Source organism: Ochotona curzoniae, unplaced genomic scaffold, assembly GCF_017591425.1.
Source record: "Ochotona curzoniae isolate NIBS_2020 unplaced genomic scaffold, NIBS_Ocur_1.0 scaffold_4683, whole genome shotgun sequence".
NCBI classification, from domain to species: Eukaryota; Metazoa; Chordata; class Mammalia; order Lagomorpha; family Ochotonidae; genus Ochotona; species Ochotona curzoniae.
The window spans coordinates 1,701,628-1,722,235 of NW_024467121.1; the positions used below are offsets into that span (position 1 = coordinate 1,701,628).

Below are 20,608 nucleotides of genomic sequence, written 5' to 3' on the forward strand. Positions count from 1 at the left end.
CCTTTGTATTACAAAGTATGGGATATCAAACAGGCTAAGTGCAAATTAAAAATGGTAGCACACAATGTAATAAGACAGTGTGCTCTAATATGTTACCTCTGGGGTGTATGTCATTGGGGTAAAAAAGTCTTTTGTGCACTTATTATGTATAAGAGATATAACATGCCTGCTCACTAGTGAGTAGAGGTATGTATGTCAGGGAGCAAAGTTTCAGCTCTCTTGAAACTAACAGGTAACAGCACTAATAAATAGCTCGCACTAAGTCTCAGTAAGGCCAGTATAGGCTGGCGCAGACAGGCTTGGGTTGTAAATTAAGATTAAGAAACCTACACTTGAAGACCATATTGTGCACCAAAATCACTCTGGGTCTGCAGCAAAATGTCTGCTACTTACCTTCCTACTGCTCTGTAACTTTCTGAAAGACAGAGCCAGCCTCTCATTTTCCTGAGTCCCTTAAATAGTCTAACAGCTTCGTGTCTCTAACGGATGTTCAGTAAATACTTGTTGAATGAACAGGCCTCATAGTCTGTTGGATTTCTGTTATCCTTTTCAATGCAGGTTAATTTTGCTATAGAGAGCCAAGCTTTACATCTCTCATGGGTGAGTGTTTAGACAAACCCCTCAAAACAGGGTTTTAGTAGAGAAGGCACCTCTTCCACACATGTCATAAAGAAGCAAAGAAGATTTTGCCATGAGCCACATACTCTTTGACTATGTATTTCCTTGGCTCTTCCATTTGTGCTGCTCATAGGTGACTTTGACTGTCACTCTTCTTGTTTGTCCACTGACTGGGGTCATCCAATGTCATTTGCTTGGTATCGTTAATCCCAGTATGCAGGCTACCTTTATGATACAAGCAGCCCCTGAAAACATATAATTCCATATTTGAAGTGAATAGAATGAATTTTTCCCCAAAGAGTGCAGTAATGTCAAAGAAGTGGGCGATAGGTACACTCAGAGCCTGGGAAGGGATTCTTGCTATGCTTTGATGCTTCTGCTGACTAACATGCACCTCACCCCATGTTCACTAACAGGTCTGCTTGCTGAATAAACCCATTAATGTCTAAGGCTCCATCTCCCACTGCCCTGTCTCAGTCTCCACTTCATTTTTTTCCCTTTTCTATTGGGATTTTAATCATCACCATGTCAGATTTTGATATAATTTCAATACCTTTGTTAATAACCAAATCTGAAACCAAGCAAAACTTGAGTCTCTAACAAGCCTAGCATTTATTTAAATAAGTCATTAACAGTGCTTTTAAAACAATTGGGGAAACTTGAATATCGATTATATGTGAGAAAGTTATCAGTAGCTTTCTTAGTGGTAGTACTAATATTGTGATTAGGTAGGAAAATGTCTCTTAGGAGATATTTTTAGGAAATGCATGGTTATATGTTCCAGAAGTAGTTTCATGATACCTGTACCTTTCTTTCAAGTGACTTGCAATATTCAATGTCTGTTTATCTAGTCATTATCTAGAAACAAAAAAAAATGCTAAAATGCTCATAACTTTGGATTCTAATGATGAGTCTTTGCGTGATGATCCTTGTTTTCTTTTTATATGTGTGTGAATTTTCCTAATAATCATTGGAAAAAGTGACATACCAGATGTCTGTGATCTTGAAAATAAGTATGTCCATAGGGTCATTTTGTGCAGGCTTGCCTCCCCCAGAATCAGATATGAACCACAAATGTTGGGGAATCATCTTTCCTTCAGGTATACATTCCTGCATCTTCTAGGCACCTTAGTCTGCCTTTTCACAATCTTGGCTATCAAGAAGTTTTCTCTTAAGTCTTTTTCAGTTGGTAACTGAAAAAAAAATTGAGGTGCTTGATTATTTTGCTGTCTTCTGACTTTGAAGGGGGCCTGGAGAAGGTACTTGATTTTTACTTTCTCATGATTCAAATTTCCCTTCTGTAATGGCTGGTTAGACAGACTTCTCACCCGTGTGGTCTAATACTTATCTGGAAACTCTGAAGGGAGACAGAAGACATGGTTATGATGGTGAGCCAGACGGCCACATGTCTTCCTCCCATAATTTGCTCATTGCTCTGCTCTCGTGTCATCTCCTCAGAGAGGTTTTTCCATTTCTGACGGCCTTGTATAAAATAGCACCCCATTACTCTTTCCCGATTTCTTTGATTTCCTTTTTAAGAAAACAGCATTGAGCATTGCGTGACATTATAATGCACATTTCTTGGATCTTTATTGACCCTCTCTACTACCAGAACGTACATTCTACAGGTGGGGCCTTATTCTCAGTTGCTGTTTTTCAAGTCGAATGTGCATCGTTATTGCCTATAATGCTTGTTTAAAAAATTGACTGCCAAGGCCTCACACCCATAGTTGTGAGTGTAGTTAAGTCTGAGGTAGAGCCTCCAAAATTGCATTTGTGCAGTTAGGTTATATTGATGCTTCTAGTCCATGTTCCACATTTATTCTTCGTCAATATAATCCAGTATGTAAGAGCTCCACGAATACTTGTTGAATGGATGAATGAATGACAAATGGGTGAGAGTTGGTTTGCTGGTAATATAATTGGGCTCTGGAAATGGAAAGACTTTGAAAGCTGCATGACAACCAGTTGAGGAAAGCAGTGTAGATCCCACACCGGGGGTCTTGGATGGAGACCTGAATGCCTTGCTGGGAAGGGCTTGAGTGTACTGTCTTTGCTTTAAGTCATTAGAAGTTCTTGGAAAACAATTTAGAGACGTTTAGGGCCATTTTAAGTGTTGAAGATGATGCGGTAGAGGACAAAATCTGTGTAAATCCCTTTAGTGCTATTAATAGAAAGCAAATATGGAAGTTGGTGATTCAGTGGTCTGACTTTGTAGGGCATTTCCATACTGACTTTGGTACCTCCCTAGGATGCTTATCCTTCATTTGAGATATTTCCTTTGAATTAGTTCCATTCTGAAGGAAGAACCAACAGAAAGATGCTACATTTACCATTAGAAAAATGCTGTTTGAAGCTGCCTTGCTTCTCCTGAGTGAACATCAAAAGACTACTCACCAACTATATTTCACCTCTGCAAGCTCCCAGGAACAAAATAGCCTTAGCTAAGTGCTCCAAATACTTTTCCTCCAGCTCTATTTGAGGTTCCCTACTGATGCAAATAAGACATACCTTCCACCAAGTAGAGAACCAAATAGAACAATCTTTAGACAGAACAGAACAGTCCTCATGTTATGTTTGTATAAAATAGTAGTTTCCAAATGACACAGATGAATTAGTCTTCCTCGGATAACTTCCTGCTATCCTGTAGCAGGCAGTTGAGTCTTTAAGGAACTACTGGCAAGTTTCAGATGTATGCTGCTGGTCAAGGCTGTGTATCCTTGTACCCTGTGGGAAAGATAAGTTCTCTTTTGAATGTGAATGCTTGTGTATGTGTGTACACACAGGCACACACACAAATGCATCAATTCAGTGCAGGAGTTTGCATACTGAAATCCAGCCTGAAGGAAGCTGAGCTGCCCTGGGCATGCTCAGAAGGTTGGGAGTAAGGCTCTGGGATGTTTTGAAGGTTCTCTTTTGGTGTCAGATGCAGTGTAGATAGAGCAGCCATTAATTTAACAGAGCATCTGGGATCTTTAAAGCCAGAAGGAGCCATACAATTTATCAATCTTAATTTGTTCGTACTGCAGTTAGACAGGGAAGATCTCTGGAAACCCTGACAGGACCCAGATGCTCTCCATTTGGCTGATAGCACACACACAAGCGCAGGCTGCATGCTTCCCATCCAACTTCCTCAACCCCCTTCAGCCTGGCCCCCCTTCAGCCTCACCTCAGGCACTTGGGCCTGCTGCACTAATGCCAGACAGTGTAGAGTCACATAAACACTCTCCTCAGTTAGATTTTCTCTGAGTGACTTTCTTGCAGCCGGAAACTACTTGGGCATAGGTCATTGACGTTTGGAAATTGGGATGCTTCCACTGGAGTAATCAGTAGGCTTCTGATCAGAAAATAGAGGGAGGACTTGGTCAGCCCCATTGGTTCCAGGACATGCTCACATCTCCAAAATGCACTCCTGTCATTGATAGTTATTCTGGCCTCATTATTTTAAGTTCTTCAATGTAAGCATGAGCCTTACATACCTTTTACTATTCTATAACTTTTCCTGTAATGTCTCGTATGGCAATTCTCAGTGAGTATACCTGATGGAGAATCCACCAGCATGTATTTTTTGAGACATTCACCTTTTCTTTAAAAATGGGGTCATTAGTTCCTTAGGATTAAAAACCAACTTCTCTGTTGTTTAGGTTATTGATTTCTCATAGTGTGCCCCCATACTGGGCTGGGTTCTGGGTGTACGCAAGGAGATAAAGAGATTTTTTTTTTTAAAAATTTATTTGAGAGAGAGATCACTTTCTAAGTGCCCACTATTGTTAGACCTGTGTCAGGTGGAAGCCAGGATTCAGGAGTTTCATCTGGCTTTCCCATCTTAATAGCAAAAGCCCCAAAAGTTGGGCCATCTTTCACTGCTTCCTGAGCCCATTAGAAGAGTTAGATTGGAAGTAGAACAGTTGAGACTCAAACTGGAGCCCATATGGGATGCCAGTATTGCAGGCAGTGGTTTAATGTGCTGAGTCACAATACTGGTCCCCAGGCAGCAGTTTTGACTATACAGAGTTTCAAATCTAGTAATGGAAACAGAGATGTGCACAGAAGGGTAACTGCTGTTGGGTCAAGGAGAGGTCAGGTACTAGGCTTCATGAAAAGGACTAGAAGATTTTTTAATCTATTCTGGGGGTTGGGAAGGAGGAAGCAACTTGTATTTATTTATTTTATTTGTTCATTTTGTTTGAAAGATGAAGCACACACATGCGCGTGCGTGCACACACACACACATACACACACCTTCCATCTGCTAATTTACTCCATGATAGCTTGTAGTAGCCAGGGCTAGGACAGGTCAAAGTCAGTAGCCTGGGACTCAATCTGGGACTCTCATGTGGGTGACAGGGACCTAGCTACTTAAGCCAATACAGTGGCCTCCCAGGGTGCACATCAGCTGGAAGCTGGAGTGAAAGTAGAGCCAGGACTTGAACGTAGGCACTCCAATAGAGGATGCCTAACTCTCAAGCAGTATCTTCACTGGGAGAACACCTGTCCTCACCAGCAGTATTTATTTTGACTTCTTGACATAAAAGAGAGCACAGCAGAGGTGAGGGGTGATGCTTAGAGCAAAGTTTAGAAAGGATCTGAGTGGTGGGTATTTTTGTGGCTGTGGTTGCTTTGACGGCAGGGAGAGAGGGAGCAATTTCCCTTCACTCTTTGAGTGATGACCCTGATGTGGAAAGAGCAAGTGGCTTTTTCAGCTGTTTCCTTGTATAAGCATAAAATTCTTTTCACTTATTCTGTTCCTTTGAATTAGACATTGATATTTCAGGAGTCAGGAAAAACCACCATGTTCCCAAGGAGAACTACTGCTGTAATCATTACCCATTGGCAACTTTAAATGAATGCAATGATTTCTTTGTGGTATAAAGTCATCTTACTGGGAACTGAGGGAATGAGTAATGAGGCTGCTGAATTTTGAAGAGAGGAGGAGAGATTCAGAGCATATGAGAAAAACAGAGATGGCTAGGTCTTGGGTCTCCACTGCTGGTTTTTCTGGGAACCAGCTGGGACTTGAATTCTAGGTACTTTGATGGGGCTACAGGCATCCCATTGGCCTTAAACAATAGGCTAGTGCCTGCCCCAAAACATGTTAAGGAAAGCAAAAAAAAAAAAAAATTTATAATAGGACTTAAAGCCACTATTATGTTTCTCCAGATATGTAACATTAAACTTTTTTTTAAGTGTTAGAGGAGAGAAGGAAAGAGAGTGAGCAAGCTAGAGAGCATCCTCCTCCTTCTGCTGGTTCATTCTTCAAATGATGTCAATGGTTAGAGTTAAGCTGATATAAGGCCAGGAGCCAAGAGCTTCTTCTAGCTCTCCCATGTGGATTCAGGAGTTCGTGAATTTGAGCCATTCTCTTTTGCTTTCCCAGGCCATTAGCAGGGAACTATGACAGAAGTGGAGCAGCTGGGATTAGAACTGACTGTCATGTGGGATGCTGATACTGCAGGTGGAGGCTTAGTCTACTATGCCAGCCCCAATTAAATATTTTTGGTCATGGTTTGTGCTCTAGGTAACACCATTTGGAAATTCTGGCCTTGTCTATGGAATGGTTGAATAGGACAACTCCAGGAGAGGTGCGTTGTGTCATCACCATGGGCAAAGCATTTCATGGTGGAGGGCATTTGATTGGTTCATTTAAGTCCTGGACTAGCTTATTTCTCTGTTAATACATTTGTAGCTGAGCTACCAGAGAGTTGGGATATTTTAGTTCTGAAAACAATCCTTCCCTTAATTTATTTATCTTTCCTAATTTGTTGTTTTTTTTACATTATTCTCTCTAAAAGTCTGAGTTTTTAAAGCTCGGGAAAAAAGCACAAACTATGTCTATAAAAGTACCACGCAATTCATCTTATCCACTTGACCTCCTTTATCTTGCTTAGTTTATCAGTCCATCTTGGAAACACACTTTCACCAAGCTGACCATGACTATTTATATATACTTAGAGGACATTCCACTGGAAATTACTCTCACAGTGTTCTGTTCTGTACAGCAAGGAAGCCGTAACAGGATCCTACTATTTCGTCACTATGTTTTCCTTAAAATCGTTTCCTGTGCTGCTATCAGCCAGTTAAGGATTAAGAGAATCTCCCGCAGGCATTCCAAAACATCCTTCCAACTCATTTGGTTTCTCCTGGAACGAGAACCATTTAGATATTTCTTTGGTAAATGCTGACAAAGCAAAATGTAAGCCTGTAGAGAGGTAGAGCTATTTTCTTGGATGGGACTATTGTGATGACTGCCAGGCACAAGAGACTCTGTTGGAGACTAGACTATGATGGAGTATGATGTGGTGATGGGGCCCGTCCCTTCAGCAGGCCAAGAGAGGAGAGGAGATAACTGCATAGCTGATTACCCATCATTCAGATAAAGACAAATCTGAGATAACAATAGAATGATGGCCCCGGATGCACATGCTGAGTGGATAGAGGCAAAGGTTTTCAAGAAGTCCTCTCAGAATAGGTTTGAAGGATAGATGGGATTTCACATCAAGGAAATTTTGGGGGTGATGTTTCCCACAAGGGAAGAATGAGAATGGAAGGGAACCTAAGGTGTGTTCAAGAAGGATTGGGCCAGTCTTTGTTAGCACTCAGCCATCCTGTGACATTGGCCACAAACCAGCTGTCACCCTGATTCCTCTGCTGCCTCTAAACTTCACACAACAGAGTTCTAAGCCCTAGGGATTTTATCTTCTGAGAATCTTTCAAATTCACCACAGTGCATTCCACTTCGTCATTGCTAGTCTATCCATCTTCCTGCAATCAACTTCTGACTGATTTCACTTTCCTGCCTGGGCTGCCTCCAATCCACTTTTCACATCACATTCAGTCTTCCACAGCAGCCATGGCTGCCAAGATGCAGTTCAAATTTCTGACCCTGGCCTGGGTGCCAGTATTAAGTGGTCCTGAACTCAAACTCCAGCTTATTTTTGTTATCAGTAATGTGACCAGCTGTCATCAAATTTTTGTCTCTTCATCCAGAAAGTGAGAATTCTTAGTAGCCATCATTAATACTATTGTTGCTTTTCCTGCCCCATTGTCATACGATTCCTGCTCCCAGATTTTGTCTGCAAATGCATAAAGTTCTCTCTTGCCTACTCTGTGTCCTTCTGTCCGTCCCCTTTCCTTCTTCTACCTGTCTCTGGAGACTTCCCTTCAACATCTCTTCCTCTTGAATCCTTCTCTTGAATCCTTTAGCTTGAGTCCTTCTCTGGGTTCATTGTTCCTCAGGGGCCTATTGGACACCTGTGCTTGCATCTACCTTGTACTTACCATATCATGTTACATGTCTTCACACCTAGCTGAAAAATTCCCAGAAGTGGAATTGCTTATCAGATGAAATGTCTATTTTAAATTAAGATATCCAGAGCCAGACTGTCCTCTAGAAACAGCTATCAATTTCCATTCCTATCAGTGGTTAATAAGAGGACCTTGCTAATTCCAGGCAGTATTATTCCTTTCAGTCTTTGCCAACCTGATAGGTGAAGTATGTATAATTCATCACTGTTTAACAGGACTTCCTTGGATATCCAGTGGCATATCATGGTATCTGTACTTCTATCCTTGTGAATTATCTCTTTGATTTTCATTCATTTTTTTCCTAGTGGGGAATTTATGTTTCCCTTATTGATTTATAAGCTGTAAGATTATACTCACCTTAAAAATATTCTTTGCCAATATTTTCCCCCACTTGTTATAGAACTTCAAACTTATTTTATGTAATATTTTTGTAGACTGTAGAGTTTACAGTTTTTATATTGTCAAACCTATGAAGTTTATAGATTTTATATTACCAAACCTAATATTGTTAAAAATGTTCTTCTGAATTAAAAATATTTTATGAGATTTCAAAAAATATTTCAGCCTCAATATTTTCAGAACTTATTTAGGCAAAGGATAAAAATATATAGGGAGCACACGTTGTGTGGCAGTAGGTTAAGCCGCCACTAAGTGAAACTAGCTCCCTGTAGTTTGAGTCCTCGCTGTGCTGCTTGCCATCCAGCTCCCTGCTTATACACTTGGGAAAGCAGGAGAAGACAGGCCAAGAATTTGGGCCCCTGTACACATGTGGGAGACCTAGATGGAGTTTCAGATTCCTGGCTTTGGCTTGGACTAGCTCTGGCCATTCCAGTTATTTGGGAAATGAAGTAGTGGGTGTAAAATTTCTCTCTTTCTCTCTCTACCTTTCAAATCAGTAAGGAAATCCTAAAAAGTTTATAGCACTCTTTACTTTTCTCCTAAACTGATGTTTCACTATTTCAATAGTATAATCTTACAGTTCTTACTCCATGAAGAATCAGTTTAAAATATTTGAATCATATAATAATTTCATGTGTGCATTTATGTTTATATGTACATATGTATATGTGTGAGCATCTCTATGTATGTGTATCTTTGTATGTGTATGTTTATGAATCTGAGTGTGTTATCTCTCTCTGCCTAGTCCCTGGATTCTTCCTTCTTTTTTGTAGCTGTATCTCTATTCCCATAGAGCTGCTATACTATTTTGCTTCATATTGCCTAATGGGCTATTTTGCTGTTAAGTCAACCTCAGTGACCTTATTCTGTATATTTCCCTAGAATTGTGTCCTGGTATCCAGGGTAAGGAAAGAATTCACAGATGCTCTGTGCTTGCCCAGAGATTCTCAAGACTCAAGGATAGCTTCAGATTGCAGTGTATTTGCAGAGTTGCTGGGTCAGGGTGCTGCTGTAGAACTCATGGGAGCAATGACCCTAGAAGTTTAGGCATTCAGTCACAGTGAGGTCTGGAGGATTAAGTGTGCACCTACTGAGGAGACTGACAGCACAGAGCAAGGGTGGGGATGTAGGAGGGCCCGTAAAAGCATAAGAGGACTGATCTCTGCTGTCACTCTGACTTAACTCAGCACCACATGTGCTTCCTCCACACTCATAAAGTTAGGATACCTAAATGCTCTATTATTCTTATGATAAGAATGTGGGAGATGATGGATTGCAAACATGAATGCTGGTGACTAGAACACTCTGTGAAATGTTCATCTACAGAGGAATGAGGGGCTGTTTATTTATGCTGTGAAATTCTTACAACATTTTCAGAGCCAAGAGGAGAGGGACTTCACCCTAAGACCTTATATGGGTCCTGTCCCTACCCTTGAAGAAAGAGCATTTGAGTTCTCTATGCTTTCATTTGCATGCCTGTGTTCTAGCTGCTGACACTGTCTTGCTATCTTAACTCAGTCCAGCCCCACAAAATACCATGCCAAAAACAGGTCAGGAAAAGCAAGCGAGCAAGGTTTGGATTAAGCCTGTGAGGAAGGCCTGCTGCAGAGCTGTGGGGCGAGGAGGGGGACGGTCACACAGGTCAAATTCCATGAAGGCAAGTCTTGGTCTAAATCTCCTGAGGTCTGTGCTCTCCTCGTGATCAATGGTTTTCCTTTAAGGCAGTTATCCCCTTGGGCTGCAGCCATCTTTTGTTACTGTGCTATTTTGTGGTGACCAGATTTAACCTATAAATAGAACTTGCATGACTACGTTCTTCTGGAAATGAGGAGCAAATCAGCCCTCGACTCAGCTTGCCTAGGTGACTTGTCAGAAGATGGGCAGGGTATAGTTTGCCTTCCTTAGGAAATGACACATTTTTGAGTGACAGTTTCATCTGAAATTGTGCAATTCACAGAATTTCCCTAAAATGCTGTGACAGTGTCAGGATGTCTTCAGGCAGCTGATTCCTGCTCTGAGTTTACAAAATGAAACACAGATTTTTCCTTCCAGAGATGTAAACAGATTTACTCCCATGTAGAAGCATGGCCAGAGTGAGTAAAAATAAGAACTTCATTAGCTTCCAATTGTGTTCTATTATTTTCTGTGTCTGCATTCTTGAATGCAGTCAGTCGGTCCTTAGGGAAAGGAAAAATTGAATCAGTTTTAACTCTTCTAGTATGGAGGCATGATTTAGTATGGGACAATATCTTGCTTGACCATCAGTAGTTCAAAAAAAATCCATACATACAAATCAATGTGTATCTGGTCTTTCTGTTTTGTTTTGTTTTATTTCTTAACTGGCATCTTGTATTTGTTACAAATTCCAGGAAGCTATGGCATTCCCTTTGTGGTAAACACAAGACATTTGCTGAGTGTCCAGACAGGCCAACGCACAGTCATAGCCTCTAGTGACAGGGAGACAAACCCAGAGTTAGGGAGACAGTCCCAGATGTCAGGGCTGACCATGGGGAACACAGGGAAATGAAGATAAGAGCTTCTGAGATGAGAATACATAGAAGAACCAACTAGCTCAAATTAACATTGGGACCAGGAGGAGTCAACAAGGGCTTTTGGGAGGAGACAAGGTGGCGACTGAACTGATTCCTGATGACGAAGTGGAAGTTGGCCAAATGAAGAAAGGGAATCAGAGAGTTAGAGGAGCACTAGCAAAGCTATGGAGGCATGATAAACCACCCAAAGCAGGAAGACCAATGGAGTACCAGGATTCCAATCTCTTCTTATCCTTGCCAACATCTATTTTCCATTTACCTTTTCAAAATAGTTTGGCTGCTATTCTTTCATTTACCCTTCTTTGAAGTTTGTGGCAGAATGCTGTGTGTCTACTAAATTGCATTTTTCTTTTGGGCACCAAAAGACTCTAACATCTCCTGTAATTAGGAGCACATTCTCGCTGATTTCTTGTCAACCGGGCATACCTGCTGTTCCTAGACCTGGGTCGTGAAAAGTTGCTGTTGGTTTCTCATCACATCCAGTGACCGAATGGGAATGACTCCGGTGATCTATAGGGGGCAGGGCCACAAGCTGAAAGGACCTTGGGCACAGTTGTGGGCAAGCTGCTGAGGAGTGCTCCAAGAGCCCCATGGTGGCCCGCTAGGAAGCCAGTGTCCAATTCTGTTACAGTTGCTGAAGTTTGGGGATGTCTGTTGTGGCACTCACCCTAACACAGGACCACACCATCTCTCACCTTTATTTTTGTTGACACTGTTGCTTGTTTTCCCCTAAACCTCTGACTCTTTTAGCCTCTGCATATATAAGTAGAAAATGGCCGCATGCATTGTTGTCCTTTACTCTCCGTTAAGTTTGATTATGAGATTTTTAGCAGCACTGAATTCCAAATTCAAGCCTTCAGAATAGAGAATCAGTTGGGCCCGACTAACAGCTGTTAGAGATGGGATGGTGAAATTTGCCTTTGACTTTAAAACTGCTGTTTCTTTATATTTAATTAGTCTTTTGAAAACCATTTTCTATTTTCTGGTTATGTACTGAGGATTGAATTAGGCATTGCAAACTCAGAAGCATTTACAGGCCAAGCAGATGTAATCAATAAAAGTGGCAGTGGGATTTAAGACAATCAAAAGTGAGTGGGCCCATGAGAAATAGAATGTGTGCCCCTCATAAAGGCTTCCAGAACTGGAGTTGTATGAAATGCCACTGTGAGACCAATCGCACGTCTCAGGGCTGCCCTGAGCTACCGAAGCTGTGAGTGTGTGTCTTTGTTCAGTGATCTCTTCCTCCTTCCACAAATTAACCCGTATACTGTCCTCTTGCTCATGTGAATCCTGTAACAAGCGGGCATGCTTGTTCCTTGCTTTCAGGCCTCAGGTAGAGAAGGAACTGCAGAAGTTGATTGCGTAACAGGGGAGAAGAATTCTGTTTCCATATGTCATCATTTCTACTACATCTGTTATCAGTGTGCTTGCTTAATATCATAGTTGTTTAGCTTTGTTGTTGTTATTTAGGTACTATAGAAGGCTAAAAGGAAATTTGGAAAAGAAAATGGAAAAAGTGGGCAAAACTGACTCATTTGTCCATCCAAAAGCAATCAGGTGAACATTTTGATGTATTTTTTTTCTGATTTTTTTCTTCTGTGGAAAGTTTGAAATGCTATTTATTGTTTTAAACTCACTTTGTGCCAAAAGAGATTAAAGCTAACTCTAAGTCTTTAAGTGATTGCTTATGTGCACAGGTATTTTATGTATGTATGTGTTTATTTAGAAATAATGCCAATCATATTGTATGTATTAATAGCTGTGTACATCTTTTAAAGAAAATGAGTCTTAGAGATATTTCTATGTGGTTGTCACAAGAGCAATAGATAGTATTTATGGAGTGCTGTGATGTATCAGGTACTCCTTGAAAATGTCACATGTGCCACCTTATTTTTTCTTTTACTATATATTTTAAAAGCAGATCTACGTATTAAGAGAGAGAGACTAAGTGAAAGCAAGAGCTTGTGTCTCCTGGGTCATTCCTAAAATGTCCACAACCGACAGAACCAGAAGCCAGAAACAGTCCAAGTCTCCAACATAGGTGCCAGGGACCCAATTACTTGAGCTATCGACATAACAGAGATAGTAACAATGGGTCCTGCTAGTCTGACCTCAGGGTCTACACGCTTAACCGTCACAATGCAAGTAGTTTGTGTCATGCTTCACAGACTGTTCCACAGCTTAAAAAAAGCTACATGATGTTTGGGTAGTTCTAAAATTTTACTAAGGTAAATAATATTACAGAGATATCTTGGTTTACCGTTGTACATGTTCTATGGAATATATCTCAGTCAATGGGTACTACTAAGCCATAAATTAATGGGGAATTAAGCTTTTATTATTTATCAGCATGGAAGCTATACCAATTTGTATTTTAACTCACAGACTATGAAAAGACATGTTCTTTTGCCAGCACAAAGTTACAATATTTTAATTTTTGCTCATGTAATGAATAAAAGAAAAATGACATCCCCTTAAGAAATTTTGCATGTAATTAATTGTTAGGATTTGATGTTTTTTGAACATTTAAATTTCATTATTATTATTGAGTTACCTACCAAAAGCCTCTAGTGATTTTTTCTCTTTATTTTTTCTCATTTCTTTTGGGATTCCTTCATGAATTGTGGGTTTTTAAGCACTGTTTCAGGTGGCATTTAAAGACATGAAATATAGCATGGAGGACAGGTTCTGAGCATAGTCCTGGCAGTTCAACTGTCTGGTTCTAATACTGGCTGGATCAATTACTAATTGTGTGATTAGTCTAATTGCCTGACCTGTATTTCCTGGCCTGAAAATGTGAATAATTATGGCACCTACCTCACACCTTTCTAGAGGTAAATGAATGAGGACACATTAAATCAGTATCTGGCACACAGGAAGTATTATAAGCAGTCTGTATTGTTATTTGTTGCAAATATTTTTCTATATACTGCTCATTTTCTAGCTTTGTGCTGTCTTGTCATGAGTAAGCTTAAATTAAAAAAAATTGAAGAGTAAATTTCCTCACTCTTTTAGAGTTTCTGAATGTCAGGTCTTTAAGGGTTTCTCCATTGTCATCAGCCACAAGAAGGGACAGTCAGTGGTGTGAAGGTCATGGTTGGGCTCCAGGCTGTGACCCATCATCCCCACACTGGGTCCCAGGAAGTGATTTCTCAGATCTGTGTTGCTCAATGCTGCTTGCTCCCCATGGGCTTGATCTGTTAGGTCAGGAGATGGGAGTAAAGAGAAGTTGAGTGTTACTTATTCCCTTTCTCTTTCCTTTAGCAATCAAAGGCTTACCCTTATAAATAATTATTCTTTTATCTCCCTTTAGTTCAATCCTTTGGAAGTCCAGCTGAGATTTTGTTAGGAGGAAAGCACTTTAGTCCCAAATCTGTATTTATTGAATTAAGTCTATAGTTCATGGCTGCTCCTATTTTCTTATGCATGTTTCCTATTTTAGCAACATTAGGTGCTTGGTTGAGATTTAAGGCTGTGGTCATGTGTTATACCATGAAATTATCCTTCGGGTTAAATATTTGTGTTTTTCTGTTGGAAGAGGAAAGGGTATGCAAGTGAGGGAGTGGATGGTGCTGCTGTCAACACATAATTAAAAGGATTTTTTCAAGGTCATGTTTTCAGGGGACCTATGATGCTTGTGCGATAACAAGGATAAAATGTGCCTTGAGCTACAGAAGCATTGAAAGAATTTTTAGTGACTGTATACAGAACCTTTGACCTGAGTCCTAAGATTAGTTCCATGTTCTGAACTCCTTTTAAAACGACCCTATTATAGTCGTGTGAATGATTGCCACTTTTCAATTCCATCTTTTATAACATGGACCCCACGGGGTAGACTGGGTCATGATACAATAGTGGAAAGATTGAATTAGAAATGAAGTATTCCTTATGTAATAGTATATTACAGACTAATAATATTTAAGAGTAGGAATCCATCTGCATTTCTGTGATTACCACTGCCCTGTCTCTCATTCACTCATGGAAACTGTCCCCTTCTTCCTCTCTGTTTTGAGCCATTATGTAATGTCTTCAAACTTAATCATCATACTGTTAGATATGAATAAAATGTAAATGTAAAATGCCCTTGAATGCTCTGGCAGGGCCCGGGGAGCCTGAGAGGTGCTGTAGTTCAAAGATTTATGTAAAGAATCATGGCCACCTGCTCCTGTTCCATGAAAATCTGTTACAGCTGGAACTCCAGCAGGAAGGACTACTTCCTATCCACTAAATTTTACTGATCAGCACGGGAGTTTTGACCTGCTCCGTTTCCGACCTGGGCCGGTTCACCCCTCCTTAGGCAACCTGGTGGTACCCCGCTCCCGGGAGGTCACCATATTGATGCCGAACTTAGTGTGGACACCCGATCAGCATAGCCACTACAGCCCAGAACTCCTGGACTCAAGCGATCCTCCAGCCTCAGCCTCCGGAGTAGCTGGGACTACAGGCGCGCCACCACGCCCGGCTACTTTCTATCCACTAAATTTTAGAGCAGGCTATCTCTTTCCTATACTACCTTGATTACCTAGAAGGAGGGCAGACATGAGAAAAACAGAGAACAGGGTTTGGTATCATGAAATAGTAGGTTAAGCTTCAATCTGCAGTAAGCTTCTTGTGTCCTGGCTGTTCCCCTTTCCATCCAGCTCCTGGTTTATATCCTGAGAAAGCAGCAGAGGATGACCCAAGGCCTTCAGTCCCTGCACCCACATGGGAGCACCAGAGGAAGCTCCTGGTTCCTTACTTCAGATAGGCTAAGCTCTGGCCATTATGGTCATTTGGGGAGGGAATCATTGGATGGAAGATCTCTTTCTGTGTCTCCTTCTCTCTGTAATTATGCCTTTCAAACAAGAATAAAATAAATCTTTAAAAAAAAAGAAAAGCAGAGAGCATTAGAATTTATAAAATATAGCCACCATTTTTTGAAAAGTATTTGGAGGAAAATAAGCTTCTATAGAAATGGATGGGTAAGTTAGTTTTACTTACTGATTAGCTTACTTATAGTTTCTCATTCATGTTGATGTTTAAACTCCCAGAAAGATGGGAACATATTGTTTAATATTGCATATTCAGTGTGCAAATAGTAATAAGCCTGAACAATGAAGAAATTCTGGGGCCCGGCGCTGTGGCGCAAGTGGTTAAAGGTCCTCACCTTGCACGCGCCGGGATCCCATATGGGCGCCGGTTCTAATCCCGGCAGCCCCGCTTCCCTTCCAGCTCCCTGCCTGTGGCCTGGGAAAGCAGTCGAGGACGGCCCAAAGCTTTGGGAACCTGCACCCGCGTGGGAGACCCGGAAGAGGCTCCTGGCTTCGGATCGGCATAGTATCGGCCCGTTGCGCTCACTTGGGGAGTGAATCATCGGACGGAAGATCTTCCTCTCTGTCTCTCCTCTCTGTATATCCGCCTTTCCAATAAAAAAAAAATAATAAAAATAAATCTTTAAAAAAAAAAAAAAAAAGAAATTCTGAGCCAACTGTAGGATTACCTAGAAATTTCAGGAGATGATTCAGCTTGTGCGTTTTGATGGCAAGATCATGGCTGCATGCTTTCCAGCTATCCATATGTATCTCCAAGGAACCTATGATTATGTCAAGTTACACATCAAGGGGAATGAACACACGACATGTTCAGGTTGTGTATGGAATTAGGTTACTACCTGGTGATCTTATTTGTTTTTCAAAATTTTAGCTGTTTTTTTGGGGGGGAGATTTTTTTCTTAATTGAGAGGCAGAGACACAGACAGATAAATGGAGAAGAGAGACCTCCTATTTGCTAGTTCACTCACCACATGTCCACAGTGGTTAAGGCTGGGTCGGGCCAGAACAGAAAGCTGGGAAAACAGTACCAGCCTCTCCTGTAGATAGCAGGGGCCCAGCTACTTAGACCATCATCTGCTGTCAGAGTCTGGATTAGCATGAGGCTGAACGTTGAAATGAAGCTAGTCCTAAGATCCAGGGAACAAAGGTATTTTATGGAAGCTGGGAAAGGCGAAGAAACAACTTTCCTGTCGAGTTTCTGCAAGGAACATACTGTGCTTTTAGCTCACTACTTTAGGCACGCCCTTTCTCAACCGTTTCTCTGGACTTTGAGTAAAATCAGTGTCCTCCTTCACATCAGATGTGCACATGTGATTCAGCCGTGGCCAACTGGAGCTATGTGCTTGTCTGGCCAGAGTCAAATAAGTTGGATATGCTTGAGTGTGTCCCATAAGCAAAAAACAAACAAAAAACCTTTGTGCATAAAATGGAACTTTTTTTCAATTCTATAACCAAATTTTTAATGAGGAGGCCTAGGTAAGTGATAAAAACAACATATCTATATTTGCACACAGATCCTAACTCAGGATGATTCAATTTGATGAGTTTTCAACTTTATGATGATATGAAAATACACCAATGCAAGCATTCTGGCTTTTTTATTTGTTTGTACAGCATTCAGTAAATCACAGGAGATATGCAACATTTTATTATAAAATAGAATTTGTAGTAAGTGCTTAAGCATCTGAGCACGTTTAAGTAGGTTTAGCTAAACTGTGATATTCAACATTTTTTTGTATTATGATTTATGATATTTTCAACCTATGATGGATTTATTGGTGAGTAATTCAAAACAAACATTGAGGAATATCTATGTATTATACATTGAATGCAATAGGGTCTTCAAAAAACTCACAGAAAATAGAAATAAAAGATAAGTTGATTTTGGTGCAGAAAGTTTTGAAATCCATGCATATTTTTTCATAATTCAAATTTTCCACAAACATCTTGAAGACCCCTTATAGATTTTCTTTACAGAGTGTGCTCAGCCATTTGCAGTCACTTTTTCATCTTCATTAAGATCTGAGTTCAATACACTTCATCCTCCACACACCTCTACCATGCAATATTCAACATAAACAACAAAAGAAGAAAAGTAATTGACAGAAAAAGAATTTTGAGTATTTGATTGAAATAGATAATAATTGATAAAATGGATATCAATTAATCTAGCATTAATTTAGAGGAATCTAGCAATTTGTGGTGAAACTTAAGGATTAAATACTTTGACCATTCTGCTGATACCATTTTTGTGGCAAGTCATGGTTATGTACATTGGATCAAAGTTCCTTTTCATGAAGAAATGGCAAAGTATGAACAATACAGTTCTTACAAGAATTTGCTATGACATTTATAGATGTGACAAGTGGAGAAGTTTATTTGCATCAACTGATTTTACATTTTAATTAAGCCATTCTTTTACAAATTGTAATAAAATATATATGAAGTAAAATATACTGCTATTGAGTTTTCAAATTCAACATTTAATTGTTGAACTTTAAAATTCTACATTGAAATATTATTAAATTAAAAAATTTAATAACATGAAATCCTTTCACATTGTTGTGCAACCATCACTGCTACTAGACTCTAGAACTCTCCCATTACCCTCAACTGAAATTCTAATCCTATTAAATACCACCTCCCTATCCGGGCATCCCATTCCTTACCCCCTTGTGGCCATCATTCTCTTTTCTCTTGTCTCTTTCAGTTTGATAATTCTATGTGCCGCATGTAAATGGACCCATATAATATTTGTGTTACTGATGTCCCCCCCCTTTTTTTTTTTTTTAACAAAATGATGTATTGATTAAGTTAACAGATATTTATTAAACTTGTAGTATATACAAAACACAGGTTTACTTACTGAGCCAACAATGGAGAAAACAGTTAATATGGCCTTTACTATTTGCATGAGGGCAAGGGAGGTACAGAGGATAAGGAAATACACATAAAACGAGCAAGGTAATTTTATAGTATACTTTGAATATATAAACTTTGTGATTCTCACTAGGTGTCCAAGTCAAGAGGTTGATGGGCATTTGAATGATGTATGAGCCTGTTGGGTACATTGAAGGCACAGAACTGGAGCCGTCATCACAGACTGCATCTATACACGTGTACCTGTAGAGCTTAGTGATCTAGAATGTAAACATCAGACAGGAGGGCCCCGCATGGCACACTTATGCCTGTGTCAATCAATGGTTGAGAATGTTATATAACTAGAGTTTTAATGATCTGTGATTACTTAGACAATTTCTATATGAGTATAAAACATCTTCTTTCCATTCTATTATTGCGTATAGTCCTTGATTATATTTATGCTAAACTAGGGTCTTCTTGTTTTTTTTTTAGTTCTTGAGCTCTTTATTAAATGGAACACTAAGCCTTTGTATAATGTAGATTAAAATGTTGTTTCAAAAACTAAAGAAGGAAGAAAGAAGAATAGTGTTATATTCCTAGAATTGTATTTATGAACTATGTTGAACCTGTTACAAACTGAGAAACTAAACTAAAGGTCACACAAAGAAGGAAATCACAGGAGAGACTAAGGAGGAACACTGAGCAAAAAGTGAGTGTGGTGAAGAAACAGTCAAAGGAAAAGACTGATTCAAGGGGATGAAGTGGCCAGCTGTGACGAATACTGTGTGAAACGGGGGTGAGAAATAAAACGTGACCATTGGCCTTGGCCTCAAGATCCCTGGAGGTCTGAAGCAGGCAATTCTAGGGGTGTGGTGTTGGGGTAAGTAGAGATGGTGGCTGTAATGAGCTCTTGAGGAGGCTTCGTGTCAAAAGAAAGACATGGAATGATAAATTAATCCTGAGACAATACAATCTGGTGCTTGGTATCCATGGGTTCTATATAAGTGGATTTAACCACCCATAAACCAAAAGTATTTGAAAGGTTTCATCTGTACTGAATATGTTCATGTTTTATTTCTTGTCATCATTCCCTAAACATTGCATTGACCTTGCATTAAATATTGTAAGTAAGCTAGAGGTGAATTGAGTAATATGGTGTGTGTGTGTGCATGCAATACTGTTTGCTATCCAAGAGGGACCTGGGTCAGTGTCCCAGGGATATGGAGGGATGATTGTATTTTCCTGAAAGTGGGAGAAGTATATGCACAGCTTCAAAATTCAAAGATCCTACTCTATTTTGAGGAAATGCCTCAGACATTGCTCCTTTGAACTTCGAAAATCCACTTCAGAAATGCTTCTTGGAATCAAACTTACTTGTAAATAAAATAACTTCTCTAAGTGATTCCCTTTCCTCAAATCTAAAGAAGGGTTTAAAACATTCTGTTATTTGATTGTCCTTTGAGCAAGTTGGGACAATTAATTGTATGGTAGATCTTGTTTTAGCATAGATAAAATGTCATCTTATACATAATCCTCTGTGCCAAAACTATTTTGTTTTTCATTCTTCAAGTGATGTAGGTAGATGGAGAAAAGCAGAAAGGGCAAACATTTCTCTGGCTATTTTGAAAAAGAAGTTTATTATAGTTTTATTTGAAAGGCAGAGTTACAGAGAAAAGGAGAGACAGATTTTGCATCTGCTGGTTTGCTTTCCAAATGGTTGCAGTGCCTGGAGCTGAGCCAATCTGAAGGCAGAAGCCAGGAGCTTCTTCCAGGTCTCCCACTTGGGTGCAGGAACCTAAACACTTAGGCCAGCTTTGCCATGCTACAGAGAGTTTGATCAGCAGTAGATCAGCCAGGACTCAAACTTAGTTTCCATATGGGATGCCAGCATGGTAGGTAGAGGCTTAGCCTACTATGCTATATGCTGGGCTCTCTGACAATTTTAACAAAGGTAGAAGGGTTTAGAGATCATTGGGAACACACTCTTCATGTTAGCTATCATCCTTCCATGACTTCTGCCTGGATGAGCAGAGCAGACATCAGAGATGAAGAGAGATGTGA

General features: G+C 40.0%; 1 long non-coding RNA gene across 1 annotated transcript; it reads right to left on the reverse strand.

The window, feature by feature from the left end:
• Positions 1-72: 72 nt before the first annotated feature.
• On the reverse strand, positions 73-15,344 carry LOC121148024. The gene is made up of 3 exons (XR_005882496.1): positions 15,110-15,344; positions 394-397; positions 73-84 (listed from the first exon to the last, which is right to left on the reverse strand). It is a non-coding gene; the product is annotated as an uncharacterized LOC121148024 (long non-coding RNA).
• Between the last annotated feature and the right edge of the window lie 5,264 nt (positions 15,345-20,608).